Source organism: Pongo abelii, chromosome 16, assembly GCF_028885655.2.
Source record: "Pongo abelii isolate AG06213 chromosome 16, NHGRI_mPonAbe1-v2.0_pri, whole genome shotgun sequence".
Classification (NCBI taxonomy): Eukaryota; Metazoa; Chordata; class Mammalia; order Primates; family Hominidae; genus Pongo; species Pongo abelii.
Window position 1 is genome coordinate 42,404,939 of NC_072001.2, and position 15,906 is coordinate 42,420,844.

Here is a 15,906-nt window from a genome sequence, read left to right on the forward strand (position 1 = left end):
TGCCTCTCAGCACCCATCAATCACAGCCCTCCAGCAGCTCATCCTCGATGAGTTGTCCCTAAGCAGTTCAGCCCCATGGCCTTCTCTTGGGATGACTCCAGGCTTTCCCTACACTTCTGTCATTACAAAGCTGAACAAAACAACTCCACTCCTGGAATTCATCCAGCTGCCGACTTGCAAGGATGCATGAGCAGCTGTTGTTACAGTGGAGAGAGGAGGGCATGGGCTTTAGAGTCAGACAGCCAGGGCTCAAATTCCAGTTCTGCAATTACTTGGCTAGTGACCTTGGGAAAGTAACTTAACTTCTCTGAGACTCAACTTTCCTATGCTAGAAGTCATGATAATAATAGTAGGGTCGTTATGAGGATTGCATGTGTCATCTCTCTGAGAGCAGAGAAACTGTCTTATTTATTAGTGTTTAACCCACAGAAAGCATTGAGTAAATGTTTATTGAATACATGCAAAATGCTTCACACAGTGTTTAGCACATAGACGACTGCAATGAATGGATAGTATTGTCTTCCTTCTCTTTATTTTCTGCCTCTCTCAATGCTTCCCATGAAGGAGCTTATTTTGACCCTTGTGTCAGTCAGGGTCCCGGCAGGAAACAGATGTTGTGTTCCAAATGGGGAGATCTTCATGAAGGAGCCATCTGCAGGGGTGGCTGAGGGAACCAACAGGGAGAGTTAAGCATTCCAGCAGTAGCCACAGCAGAAAGGTGCCAACTCTCCTCTCCCTGGAGGGTCAAGCAGGGAGCTGCTACCAGAGCCCTAAGTGAGAGAGCTATAGCTGAGAGGCCAGCTGCAGAGGATCCAAACCCTTCAGGGAACAGCAGAGGAGGGAGGGAAAAGGGGGAATTAACACCCAAGCCTTCCTCTCCTCCCACTCTATGATCTCTTGCTGGTGCCTCCCAATGGCCAAGCCCAATATCCACTGATGAGACCCTTGTAAATCAGCTTCCACAGAGCAGCCCAGAGAAGGGTAGGCTGGATCTAGCAGTGCAAATGGAGAATATCTAGCACAGCCATTAAATCTCCAAGGATTTATGTGAATAGTCATCTTTCCTCATCTACATAGGTTCTTCTGCAGATTTACACTACAAAAGACAATATCGTCTCAAAAAAGCTGAGATCAACAGGAGACTTTAGATTCAAAGATGATATGAACCAGAATTTCACCTTGTATTTCTTCCTGTTGGGGGAATCTAAACAACTGGAGCACAGCTGTTCCACGGAGCTGGTTCCACAGCTGTATCACACCTTTGCTGCCCTTTCTCATACTACAAATTTCTACATGTAAAATCTAGAAATGGATATATTTCCATGCTTTGAAAACAATAAAAGGTGAATCCAGGCACGAATAACCTATAGGTTTTTTTTTATGTTTGCAATATGTGGGTATTTTTAAATACATAATAATTAAAATCTACTGACACTTTCCTATCATCTTTGCATTGCATATTGTGTTTGTAGCAAGAGATTCTAGGCTTGAAGAGCTAAATAAGTCCACTGCTAAAGTGCTGGCGTATCTGTGGCAGGGGATAAGCTGGATAGCAATTGGAAGCCAGTTCTGCAGAGGCCCCCTGGTCTTTGAAGAGTGGCATTCACTTTCCCAACACTGCACAGATTGGGTGGACATCCTGCTAACTGGCATTCAGCCCTACTACCCAACAGCTGCCAAGAGGCCCAACACCTTCAATGGATGTGGAACTTAGTGCTGGTATCTGAACACTAGCCCTCTAGAGGGTCAGCTTCATCTGTTAAGTATATGCAAAAATACATAAAGCAAGACAATAACCATGTTAAAATGAAAGCATACTCACGGTGAGGCATGGTTAGTTCTTCATGGACTCTGCTTCAATCTAGTTACCTGGCCCTAAGAAAATAGCTGTATTTAGAAATGGATGGAAGAAATGAAGGTGATGATGAGGATAACCAAGAAGTTTGCAGCATTTCTTTTGTTCCAGACACTACACTAACTGACTCACATAGATTAACTCAACCCCATGGCCCCCCTACCCCTCCTCGCAAATAAGCATATGTTGTAGATTTTCCTTTAGAGATGAGGAACACAAAGCCAAGTGATATTAAGTTACTTGCCTAAGATAACAAAGCCGATGAGTGGAAGAGCTGGGATTGAAAATCAAGCAATCTAACTCCAGATTGTACTTTTAACCACCAGACGATTCTGCCTCTGATTGTGTTCCTTAAATATTCAGAGACAGAGAAAAAAATTGGAAGAACATGTATTTTTCAACTTAAAAGCAGCTTGCTTCAGAGAGTGAGATAATACATGAATGTTTCTCTCTACTTTCTACTTTTTTGCCCTTTATTTTATTTAGGAGTCAATATATTAATTTCATAATAGAAAACGTAAACTTCATGTCAAAAACCTATTTGAGGAATCTGGTTCTGTTATGAAAGTATGAGTCCCCTATAGCCTAGCCCTCTTGCATATGACAACTGCAAACCCTATACAGAATAGAAGCCAAGAATAGGCCAACACATAAATAGTCAATTGATTTTCAATGAAGGTGCCAAGGCAATTTAATGAGGAAAGAATAGCCTTTCCAACACATGCTACCAAATCAATTACCTATCCATAAAGGAATAAATGAATATTGACCCCTAACTCTCATCATATACAAAAAGTAATTTGAAATGGATCACAGACTTCCATGTAAAATATAAAATTACAAAACTTCTAAAAAAGATAAAGGAGAAAAGTTTTGTAACCTTGGAGTGGGCAAACTTTTCTTAGAAAGAAAATAAAAATAATGGAGCATTTGTTAGAAATGTTGTTTGCTCAATGCTACTTCATCACAATTAAACACTTTTATTCTGTGAAAAATACCATTAAGAAAACAGACAGGCAAGCCACTGCGTAGGAGAAAATATCCAAAGGACTTGTAACCAAAATGTATACAGAACTCTTACAACTCAATAATTACTTACAATTATTGAACTAGACAAACAACCTATTTTCTTTAATGGGCAATGAAAGTTGAACAGACACTTCAAAAGAGTATCTATCAAGGGCTAAAATCATATATAAAGATGTTTAACATCATTGGTCATTAGGGAAATGTAAGTGAAAACCACAGTGAAATATCACTCCACATCCATCAGAAAGATTTAAATTAAAAAGCCCGACCATACTAAGCGTTGGCAATGATGAAGAGCAAGCAGAACTCGCATACACTACTGGTGGAAATAGCAAATGATACAAATTTTTTGGAAAAGAGTTTTGCAGATTCTAAAGCTAAACATAAACCTACCATACAATGTTTGGAATGACCCAGCAATTCTACACCAAGTAAATAAAAACACATGTTCACATAAAGACTCATACATGAATATTCACCCCCACTTTACCTGTAACAGACAAAAACTGGAAACAACCTAAATGTCCATCAATAGGTGATTAGATAAACAAATTGTGATAGATCTATACAATAGTACTCAGAAACAAAACAGAGCAGACTGTTGATACGACAATATGGATGAATCTCAAAATCATTATTTTGTGTAAACGAAGACAAAACCCCCTCAAAATAGAATACATATTGTATTATTCCATTTATGTATTTATATAAAAATCTAAAACATGAAAACTAGTATGTAGTGGCAAAGAGTAGATCATTTGTTGCCTGGAAATGAAGGTGGAGGGAAAGATGGATTACAAAGGAGCATGAGGGATCTTTTCAGAAAAATGGAAATGTTCGTTATGTTGGTTATAGTGATGGTTTCATGAGCATATACATTCATCATAGCTCATCAAATTGAATTAAATATATGCAGTTTGTTGTATATCTTCAAAGTTGCTTTGAAAAAAACCTTTTCTGCTGAGATCCTTGTCTTAGGAACTAGACAGCAGCTGTAGCCTCGGCACCTAGCACCCTAGTTTGCTCTTCCCCAAAAAGCAACCATTGGGTTTATCATGGCAGTTCTGACTCACCATTCTGGGAAGCCGCCTTTTCCTTCTTTGTCTTACAACCCTTCACCTTTCGTTTGTATAGCCCTTTGATTTTTTTTTCAAAGCTTTTACTGCACTGTAGTCACATGCATGCATTTAACTTATAAGAATGCAAGTATACACACACAAGGTAATAAAGAAAAGCAATTACAGCCTGTACAAGAAAGAGAAACAATGGGTGGTTCCATCTACCATTTCATTCCAAGAGTTTGAGAAGGGTGATGTGACTGCTTTTCCTCCGGCTGGTTCCATTGCTCCTATGTCTCCTATGTCATTTTAGGAGAATCTCATCAGGTGAAGTAAAATTCTATGGTGTTTGTTTGTTTGTTTGGAGAGATGGTGTCACTCTGTTACCCAGGCTGGAGAGTAGTGGCACAATCATATCTCGCTGTAACCTCGCACTCCTGGGCTCAAGCAATCCTCCCACCTGAGCCTCCCTAGTAGCTAGGACTATAGGTGCACACCATCAAACCTGGCTTCTACTGTTTAAAAGACACCTTTTTTGGTACAAGAGAGCCTCTAAATGCAAACCAACTGGTTCATCTGTTGTGGTTGTTGTTCACTTTTTAGATTTTTTTCTTACTTTTGCTGATAATTGCATTTCATAATCACATCAACTTTAAGTTGTGTTGAATTTGTGTTGCTGTCAGTTATATTAAATCCTACTTTTTGATAAGCCATTTTATTTATTAAGTTTGTTGCATGAATGATGAAACAATGAACACAGGAGCAAGAAAAGAAAGCAACATGGGTGAAACTTAGGTTCAGTTTTATTTCCAGTTTAACCATGCTTCCTTAAAATGAAATGCTAATATATCCCTTTTTAAAATTTTAGGTTCAGGGGCACAGGTGCAGGTTTGCTATATAGGTAATTGTGTGTCAAAAAGGTTTTAGTGTACATATTATTTCATTACCCAGGTAATAAGCATAGTACCCAGTAGTTTTCCAGTGCTTCATTTTATACTCAACTGAAGACACAACGATCTGTCCAGAAATGGAAAAATGTTGATTGTATTGGACTTATCAGGAAAAAGAACGTTCGTCTCCTCCATGGACTCTTACAGTTCATGAGGATAATTTTACTATACTTGATTTTCATCATAGGTGATGATTTTAGAACCCCAATGTAAGATCAAATTTACTACATCTTTTGGGGTTTTCAGAATAGCCCCATAAGATGGCCAGAGAAAATATTATCCACACTCGACAGAGGAGGAAACGGGGCCTCAGGGAGATTGTGACTTGCTAGTTACACAGCTAATAAGAGACGTCCTCCTTTCAAGAACCCAGGTCTTCAGACCGCAAGTTTAGTATTCCTTGAACCATATCACCACCTCCACATGTTGCCATTTTGCTTATCAGACAAAGGCATTATTATGGCCTGGATTTGTCCTGAGTCCCAAGGAGAATTCTCACAGTGAAGATAACTTATTTTCACAATGGAAGCTGAAACTGCTGCTAACAACTCTTGGCTCTTTCTTCTCTTAACTAAAAAAGGAAAATGTGTTAAACCAAATGTGGCAGTTTTGTCACTCTTACCCCCTAATCATAATCAAAATTTACTTTAATTGACAACCAAGCTGTCAGTTATCCAAGCTTCCAGAAGAACGGACACAGATAAGGCCAAATTATGATGATATATTCCACAAACTCAGAGGAACCAACATCCTGCAGGGAGTATCCATTCAGCCCAGAGGCAAGGGAAAGGGTCGAGTTCATATCTAAACCACCATGAGCTAGGCACTACCCACCCATCTGTATACACTTTGTCATCTTTGCAACTACAGCCTTTAACAAGGGCTGGGAGATTTCAACTAAAACAGACAGAATGAACTTTCTTTTAGGGATCTTAGAACATTTTGCATGGATAGGTGGAGAATATGAATAAAATGACCTATAAGGATAACTGTCTTTCTAAAGGTCTAAAAACAAAGTGTCCCCAGTTCATTAACCGACATATTTGTTGCCACTAGAAATCATTTTTCAAAGAGTGGTAAAAATGACAGGGACCCTAGCCACTGCCCAAAACTCGACTGACAGGGTCTCAGCACTAAACCAAGTAAAATTTAACAAGTGTCACTGTCCCAGGTGTGACAGCTAGGATAGAAATCATTCCATGTCTGGCTCAGACAGGAGGCTAAGGGACTAGTTACCCTGGGCAGGTAGGAGGCATACACTTGAGGGAAGAGGAAGTTATGCTTTCTATAGGGACATGTTTCCTATCCTTAATGAGTTTCCCTCCTATAAGAAGACACACAAGTTTAGGATGACAAATTTACACATGTAACTTGACAAATTTGGTAGCAATCTCCATTACCCTGGCCGAGGCTGAAGGGTTAACCTAAGCTGCCATGTTTGGGGCACCAATGTTTGTGCTCACTCTTTCTCTCACTAAACTCAGTTGCAGCATAGAGGAAGGCTCCAAGAATCAGGGAAGATCAGGGATCCCGAGCTCTCATAGGGCAGTCATAAATGTGATAAGTGACTGTTAAGAGGGATGCACAGCACAGATGCTAATGTCTTTTGTTTGGTTGTATATGGATTTCCGAGTGAGAAGTGAAGCCCAGTCACATTATAAGCTGGGCAGTTTAGGTTCTTGTTTACCAGCCCTCATCCAATAGGCACCAGCTGGAGGCTTGGTATGTGGATTTTGTTTAGTTGCATTGTTGTCTTATTATATCAAAGGAATCCTTCTGCCTATTACCCCAATTTCCTCCCTTCTGGTCCAGTAGCAAACCAGGACCATAACAGACAGGTTCCTAATGCTCTGCAGATGAAGGAATGTCAGGAAAATAAACAAATTTGCTCTCTTCTGTGCATTCCTTTCCTTAAGGGAAGAAACTAAAAGAAGATGACTTAGACCTAAACACAGAAATTTTCCAACAACACTTATCTTGCCAGCTCCTGCCGAGATCACTAGCTTTAAAAGAGCTCTTCGGGCCTGAGTTCAGGATGGCTCTTAAGCAACTCTGCCTCTGTGCAGAGCTGCCATTGCATTTCTTCAGCTGTTTTCCAATTGCCTGAAAGAAGCACCCACTTGCCTGGGCCAGGAATGAGGAGCACAGAGAAACATAGAGTATAACTGTTTCTTCCTCCAGAGTGTTTTTTTGAAAAAAAAAAAAAAGCCTTCCCCAGAGCATAGTCTGTTTCTCTACTTGATGTCTCACAGAGCATTGGATGCAGAAGTTTGGGGATGGTTCTCTGAATAGGGGTGATTTTCACCAGGTTTGAACCACTGGAAGCCATACCCTTAGAAAGGGTGGATCCAAGAAGGTTTAACACCAAGAACTGCAGACACTGGTAGAAGTCATTCAGGGCAGAGTTAAGTTGACAAACACGTTGTTTTCTCCAAAGTGTAAAGCACACAGTATATAGATGGAGAAAGTGAGGCACAAATACGGCCCAGTGATTATCCAAGGTGTTCATGATGGTGTCAGTCCTAGAGCCAAGACAAGACTATGTGCCTTCTATGCTACCAGAACACACTAACTCTTGAGCATCATGTCCCAGAAACAAATTGAGTGGGGAAAATATTCTATTCTGGAATACCAGGGTATCTTGGTATTCCAGAGGAAAACTATTCATAATCCACTTTCATAATCTGTTTTTAGGGATTTTTCATTTACTAAGGCAGAAATTTTAATCCTTCTCCCTGCTCGGGGGTGGGGGGGGAGTATATCAGAATGAGGCTTTAGATAGAGGGTGAGTCTATCCCACCAATAGCAGCCTCATCCCAACACAGCTTTATCAGTCTCCATTTGTCCTCACCTGGAAAATCAACTGGTGAATGTGGCAGTCAGGGCCTCCTGGGTATAGAAGAGCCGCTGGGTCAAATACTTCCATCATGCTTCATTATACCCTAGTTAGGAGTTGACTTCTTCCACCTGTCTGGGTCTGAACTAGACTGACTTGCCACTGAGAAAGGATGAAAGCCAGGCAGGGATCTCTGTGCAGCACCTCCTATCAGCCAACCAGCAGCAGGGTTCCTACCCAGGTGTCCACCTGTCACCACTGGGCAGGGGTGATGAGCACACAGTTGCCTTTTCCAAGGCAGCATTGTTTTTTGTCTAACTTTCATCTCTCTGCTATCTCACAATGCTCTTCTAAAATAAGGTATATTTGGCAGCATTATCAAATAAAGGCTGGCAACAAAACTCAAGCATTATGAATGTGTGTTTCTTCAATTTAATTTAGATCTCTAATGTCTTGAGATTTAAAAAAAGATACTTTAATTTTTTTGTGATTCAAGTTGCACTCGGATTGTGAAGACATTCTTTATAAGTTTGTGCCTGAAGTAAGTTATTTCTGAGTCCCTAAATAGATGCACAGGAACCTCCAAATACCTGGGAAATGTGGTCTCCCTTGAAAAACTCAATGTAGCATGGCCTGAGTGCTTAGAATTTGTCTCATAAGAAAATTCCCTCATTTGATGAAACGATTTAAATGTGACTGTGGTCCCAATGGTCGGGGGGGAAAGGCCACTTACAAATTCTCTTTATGAGAGACATGAGTTTACTATTCTACTTGTGAAGGAACAGCCTCTCTTGTTGGATTTAAGAATAGTTTTTTAGCAGAATATCTTCTGTTCCAAAGTCAAAATCATTTAAATAGGTTCAATATTCAGCTCTACATCTGTTTCTAATGCCTAAATGAAAAGACGTTTTTAGTTCATGGGTCAGTGGGTGTACAGCTTGAATGCTAAGTCAGGAAGTAAGAAGCTTGATTATTAGAGAGATGGGTATCCAAATATTTAATATTTTTAATTAATGCTTACACATGTTCGGAAGTAAGAAATGGGCTTGCGGTCTCATTCCAGAGCCAACGCATCTAACCATCCCCCCTCATACACTCATTGCACATTAGGTTTCTCTGTAAAAGTTAGTACCCATCCCTGTTTACTATGTTTTTTTTTTCCTTTTGAGACAGAGTCTTACTCTGTCACCCAGGCTGGAGTGAAATGGGGTGACTTCGGCTCGCTGCAACCTCCGCCTCCCAGGTTCAAGCAATTCGCCTGTCTCAGCCTCCTGAGTATCTGGGATTACAGGTACACACCACCATGCCCGGCTAATTTTTTGTATTTTTAGTAGAGACAGAGTTTCACCCTGTTGGCCAGGCTGGTCTCAAACTCCTGACCTCAGCTGATCCACCCACCTCGGCCTGTTCACTCTTTCTCATCAAAGGAGACTAGTATTTCAGAATCTTTATCAACAATAAGAAATTGTTATGCTCTGATATTTACAGACCTATGCTAGACTCTGGGAGGCAGAGGTGAAAAGACACAGCCTTGAGGGTCTTACAGTTTATAGAACAGCTGTCCAAATATACAACGTGCAATGCAGGGCAACCAGAGCCAAGGGCACACAAGAGGCTCAGGCAGAGCTCATCTGCAGAGGGCCGAGGCTCCTGGACCGCTTCCTGGAGGATGCCTGCATCCTTAAAGAAGGGAGAGGCACGGACACAGGACAGCATTGCAGAGGAGATGCACGGTGGGCTGGTGGTTTGATGGTTTGAACAAAGGCAGTGGTTGGCAAGTGCACAGAGGATTGAGGAAATAAGCACCTCAGTTAAGGAGGATGAGAGAATTCATAAAGGACAGACTGGGAGGTGAAGCCAAAGGGGCAAGTGAAGGCACAGAAAACCAAGTTCATAAAGCCAGGCTCGTGTGCACCAAGTGTCAACCCAGTGCCCCTTTATTAAACTTCCATCTACCTTCTGTCAGTGTTAACTTAGGAAATCCCGGTGGAGTGTTTCATTTCTGTTTTCTTGTTGTTTTTGGTTTGGGGGTTTGGATTTTTTACTCCCAATAGGCTTTACCTTCAGGTCTACACCATTTGAACTTGATACAGTCGGCAATTAGGAAAAATAGAGAATATTAGAGGAATCCCATGACCTTAATCACGTGATAAAGCAGCAACATAATTCCCAAACAGGTAAATTTAAGAATAGTAATCGAATACTTTTCTTGACCACCTGAAACACAGATCCCATTCTGGCTCTATTTTAAGTTGGTGTTTTTAATGATTCAATTTTTAACCAATCACTTCATTCTGATTCTGAGAGAAATACCTAATGGACAAGGCAGCTGCCTTTTCAGTGCAAAAAATAACTTGCTTCTATTCCCAGAGCACTCGCTAATTCACAAAATGCCTCACTGTGTGTCCCATTTGATCAGCACTACCGTCTCCCAGGGAAGCTAGGGACAGAATATTATCATCATCCCCATTTTACAGGTGAGATAGTTGAGCTTCAGATAGATCCTGTGACTTGCCCTAGGTCACCTGGCTTGGGTCAGGCTTGGGTCCCAACCCTCCATACCTATGAGGACTGTGTAAGGTCTTCATCAAGATCCCACTTTTTCTCTACCTAGCTGATTGCTTAAGATTTTTTCTCGAATTTCTCTAAACTTTAAAGAGCTTTTTGATCTTCTGCAAACCACTTTTTAGACCATACCTACCCCAAGGAAGAAAACTTTACACCTTATTCTCTGTGGCTATCAACTGATCAGAGGTAATGTTACTACTCAAAGCATTGTTTTTTAATCTTCCACAACACCCCTAGAATATAGGAATTGATGTCCAGATTTGACAGGTTTCGTGAAATGAGGTGTTGTGTTGGTCAGGGTTCTCTGAAGGGACAGAACTAGTAGGAGATATATATATAGATATATAGATATGGTAGTTTATTAAATATTAACTCACATGATCACAAGTCCCACAATAGGCCATCTGCAAGCTGAGTAGGAAAGAGAGCCAGTTCGTGTCCCAAAACTGAAGAACATGGAGTCAGATGTTTGAGGGCAGGAAGCATCCAGCACGGGAGAAAGATGTAGGCTGGGAGGCTAGGCCAGTCTAGCTTTTTCATGTTTCTCTACCTGCTTTATATTCTAGCCAGGAGTGCTGGCTGCTGATTAGATGGTGCCCACCCAGATTAAGGGTGGGTCTGCCTTCCCCAGCCCCCTGACTCAAATGTTAATTTCCTTCAGCAACACCCTCACAGACACACCCAGGATCAATATTTTGCATCCTTCAATCCAAACAAGTTGACACTCAAGATTAACCATCACAGGTGTAGAGCGATAGAGTGATTTGATTTGACGAAGCTCACTTAGCTCATACTTGATAGAGTAGGAATCCCAAAGCCCTCAACCACACTAGCAGAAAAATGCCCAGAGGTGGGAAGTTGTAAAGCAGTGATTCTCAGGCAGGATTTCTGGCTCCCCTGCATCAGAATCACAGAGGACTCCTGTTAAACTTCAGATTCCTTTTCCAGAATGTCTCAAGCTGGAACACACACTGGGGAATCTCCATTTTTTCAGGTCCTCAGAAGATTTTTACCAACACCAAAAGCTAGGAAATACTGGCAGGAGGCATGGCCAAGAGAATTCTATAGCTCAACCCCAGCAATACAGGGCAAATATAAGGAAGGAAGGAAGGATGGAGGGATGGAGGGCCAGGTGGTGGAGGACCCTGAATGAGGTTGGATTGGAGAGAACAGGAAATGGACTACAGGAAGGGACTTGAGGTGTCCCAGGAGCAGGAGTATTTTCATGTATTAGGAAGGGACTAGCTTTGGTAGAGGAAAAAGATCACTAAACTAAGAAGATACTGGCCTTTCAATCAACAAACCGAGCTGCCTCATCTTATTTCTCCTGTCAAGGAAGGAGGCCTGACTTGGGAGGCAGATCTGAATCTGTTTCCAACTCTGCCTCTAACTCCTCTGTGACTCTGAGCTAATCACTTGACATCTTGGAACCTCAGTTCAAGTTCAGCATCAGTAAAATCTCACCCTGGCTGGGGAAGGTGGGGTGGGGAAGCAGAATGATTGCTAATACGTCATCCAACACCAAATTTTTAGGAGTTTCCACCCTCTCCTTCTTTAAGCTCATCTCTCTCCAATGTCTTTAGTGTTGCCTTCTCCAGCAAGACTTGGCAGGAAGATTTAGAAGCCTCTAAAGCCACAGAAGTGTTGTGCAGAGAAGCAGCTTAAGCCCAGGTCACAGTGGAAGGAGCCAGGCTCCAGCAGAATGATGGTCAGGTGTGGCTGCACAATTGCGACCTATGAGGGCACCCAGTGTCTGGCAGCCATCCTCAGGGAGAGATTTCCAAAGTCTTTATTGGTTTTGTTGTTTGTTTGTTTGTTTAAGACAGGTTTTCTCTCTGTCACCCAGGCTGGGATACAGTGGCATGATCATAGCTCACTGCAGCCTCAAACTCTTGGGCTCAAGAAATCCTCCCACCTCAGCCTCCCAAGCAGCTGAGATTATAGGTGTGCCTCACCACACCTGGCTAATTTTTAAATTTTTGGTAGAGATGAGATTTTACTACATTTCCCAGGCTGGTCTCAAACTCCTGGCCTCAAGAAATCCACCCACCTTGGCCTCCCAAAGTGGTGAGATTACAGGTGTGAGCCACCACACCCATCTGCCAAAGTCCATATTTGAAAGCTGCCCAGCCCAGGATTTCTGTTAGGAGACACGTTCTGAGCTCCAGGAATGGCGAATGTGCTCTTTGGACAGAACCTTTGGACTTAACAGTGGCCAACTGGAAGCATTCCGACTTTGAGTAAAACTTAAGCACCTGTTATAAAAGTCTGGTGCATGTCACACTGTCACAATATCCTTTCTGTGGGTTATGGAAATCTGGAGAAGCATTGTTTCAGACATGGGGGTAAACAGAGGACTGGGGCCTGTGGTTCTGCCATCCTGGTTTGAAAATGGGAGAGGTCCGATCTGATCAAGGCAGAATCTGGATTAAGTAGAAATATATTCAGAGCCAAGACAACAATCATGGATATACATACTCCATACATGGAACTACATTCTCCATGAGATGGAAGAGGAATGCTCCTTCCAGCCCTCCTAAATTATTTGTTTAACATATATGAAAGATATTAATCTCTAGCCACTCACACCCCTCAAAACTTCTAGGGGGAGGTTGTATTATTCAGTATTGAGAACACCCAGTTCTGCTAGGAGAGCTGAATATTAGAATTTGAAGGATGACTTTACTTAGGGTTTAAAAAAAAGGCAGGAACAATTCCTCCTACACAGTTGACCCTCAAACAACATGGGCTTGAACTGTGCAGGTCCACTTACACATGGATGTTTTTTCAATGAAAGTTACACCAAGTCTGCCTGCCCCTCCTGCCTCCCCTTCCACTTCCTCTACCTCGTCCTCCTCTGCCACCCCTGAGACAGCAGATCACCTCCCCCTCTTTCTCCTGCTCCTCATTCTACTCACTGTGAAGACAAGATGAAGACCTAATGAATAGTAAACATATTTTCTCTTCTTTATAATTTTCCTGTGCTAATCAGCTGTTTATAGTAGGATATTAGTAGTTAAGTTTTGGGTGAGTCAAAAGTTATACTCAGATTTTTTACTGAGCTGGGGGTCAGCGCCCCTAACGAACTATGTTGGAGGGTCAAGGGTCAACTGTATTAGTTCACTAGAGCTGTCATAATAAAGTATCACAATTTGGGTAGTTTAAACAACAGAAATTAGTTGTCTCAGTTCAGGAAGCTAAAAGTCCAAAATCAAGGTGTCCAGACAGTTGATTTTTTCTGAGGACTGTGAGGAAAGGATCCATTCTAGACCATTCTCCTTGGCTTGCAGATGGCTGTCTTCTCCCTGCATCTTCATGTCATCTTTCTTTTTTTTTTTTTTGAGACACAGTCTTGCTCTGTTGCCCAGGCTGGAGTGCAATGGCAAGATCTCGGCTCACAGCAACCTCCACCTCCTAGGTTCAAGTGATTCTCCTGCCTCATCCTCCCAAGTAGCTGGGATTCCAGGTGCATGCCACCATGTCTGGCTAATTTTTATATTTTTAGTAGAGATGGGGTTTCACTATGTTGGCCAGGCTGGTCTCAAACTCCTGAGTCATCTTTCTTCTATGCGTGTCTCTGCATCTGAAATTTCTCCCTTTTATCCCTTTTTATAAGGACACCAGTCACAATGAATTATAACCCATTCCAAGAATTTCATTTTAATTTGGTTGCCACTGTGAATACCTTACCTACAAATAGGGTCACATTCTGAGGTACCAGAGGTTAGGACTCCAACATATCTTTTTTGAGGAGAATACAATTAAACCTGTAACACCTCCCTTTCCACAAAATCTAGTTCCATGGTTCTAAAGGAGGGAAAGAGCGTCAGAATTAATGCCTTATCATAAATAAGTCACACTGGGGGCACTAGGAGAAGGGATTAAGTCAGAGAGACAGGCTCTAGAAATCCAGCCAAGAAGAAGGTCCTGTGCAACCTTTACATTTTCTTTGCACATCCAATTAGAAATGAGAAAATGGGAAGACTCTGAGTTCTTCAGCAAATGACTAGATTGTGAGTCCATTGACTTGGTAATTTATAAAGAATGAAATTTATTTCTCACACTTTCAGAGGTTAGGAAGTCCAAGATCAAGGCGCTAGTAGGTCTGGGGTCTGGTAAGAGCCCAGTCTCTGTTTCCAAGGTGGGGCCTTGAATGTTGCAACCTCCAGAGAAGATGAACTCTTTTCTCACATGGCAGAATGGCAGAAGAGAGCAAACCCACTTTTCTGAGCCCTTTTTATAGAATCGTTAATCCATTCATGAGGATGGAGCCCTCATGACGTAAACACTTCACATTAGGTGCCACCTCTCAACACTCTTGCATTGGAGATGAGGTTTTAACCTGTGAATCTTGGAGGGAACACAAACATTCACACTGTATCATAGATTAATAGACTTGTCCATAGATGGCCGTCAAATGCTAGAAGGGCTCTGCACAGGAACCCAGGGACAAGACCCATCTATGGTCTGGCTACAGAGAGCAGAAAGAACACAGGAGTCAATACAAGCCTGCATGCCTGCATCTGGGGCCCCTCCCCACCCAAATAAGGCCCTACAACCACTTTTTGGAGAGGAGAAAAAACAGAGATAGGAGTCTGAAATGTTGAGAATTTACCCCAGGGAGATGTTTCCACAAAGGTGACTATTTTAAACTGAAAGACACTTTCAAACCAAAAGAGTAAGTCTGAGATGCTTTAATTGGCAACTTGAAAAACTAGAAACATGTTTTCTTTTCTACCCGTCTGGGGGAGGGTACTGGAGCAAGATTAGCTCCATTACGGAAAATAAAATTTACATTTTCTTTGCACATCCAATTAGTAATATAAAATTGTCAGCCCTTATTCCTACTACACAGGGAAATGGAGTTACAGAGACCAAGTGAGAGGACATTTTGGGGAGCGTTTAAAAATCTAAACCCTGGACAGAGGTAGATATGAAACCAAGAATGAAGTGAACACTAAGAATGGGAACATCTGCACAGATGTTAGACTGGGTTTCAATGTAGCTGAGTAGATACCTTTACTCTGAGCCAAACCTACCTTACGTAAAGTCTCAACTCTGTGGCCATGACCATACTGGCCATTTTCCCCACCAGGGAAAATGTCAGGGTTCTCTAGAGGGACAGAACTAATAGGATAGATGTGTATATAAAGTGGAGTTTATTAATGAGTATTGACTCACATGATCACAAGGTGAAGTCCCACAACAGGCCATCTGCAAGCTAAGAAGCAAGGAAGCCAGTTCAAGTCTCAAAACCTCAAAAGTAGGGAAGCCAACAGTGCAGTCTTCAGTTTGTGGCCAAAGGCCCAAGAGTCCTTGGCAAACCACTGGTGTAAATCCAAGAGTCCAAAAGCTGAAGAACTTGGAGTCCAATATTTGAGGGCAGGAAGCATCCAGCATGTGAGAAAGTTGAAGGCCGGAAGACTCAGTGAGTCTACTCTTCCATTTTCTCCTGCCTGCCTTATTCTAGCTGTGCTGGCAGCTAATTAGATGGTACTCACCCATATTGAAGGTGGGTCCACCTCTCCCAGTCCACTGACTCAAATATTAATCTCCTTTGGCAACACCCTCACAGACACACTTAGGAACAATACTTCGCATCCTTCAATC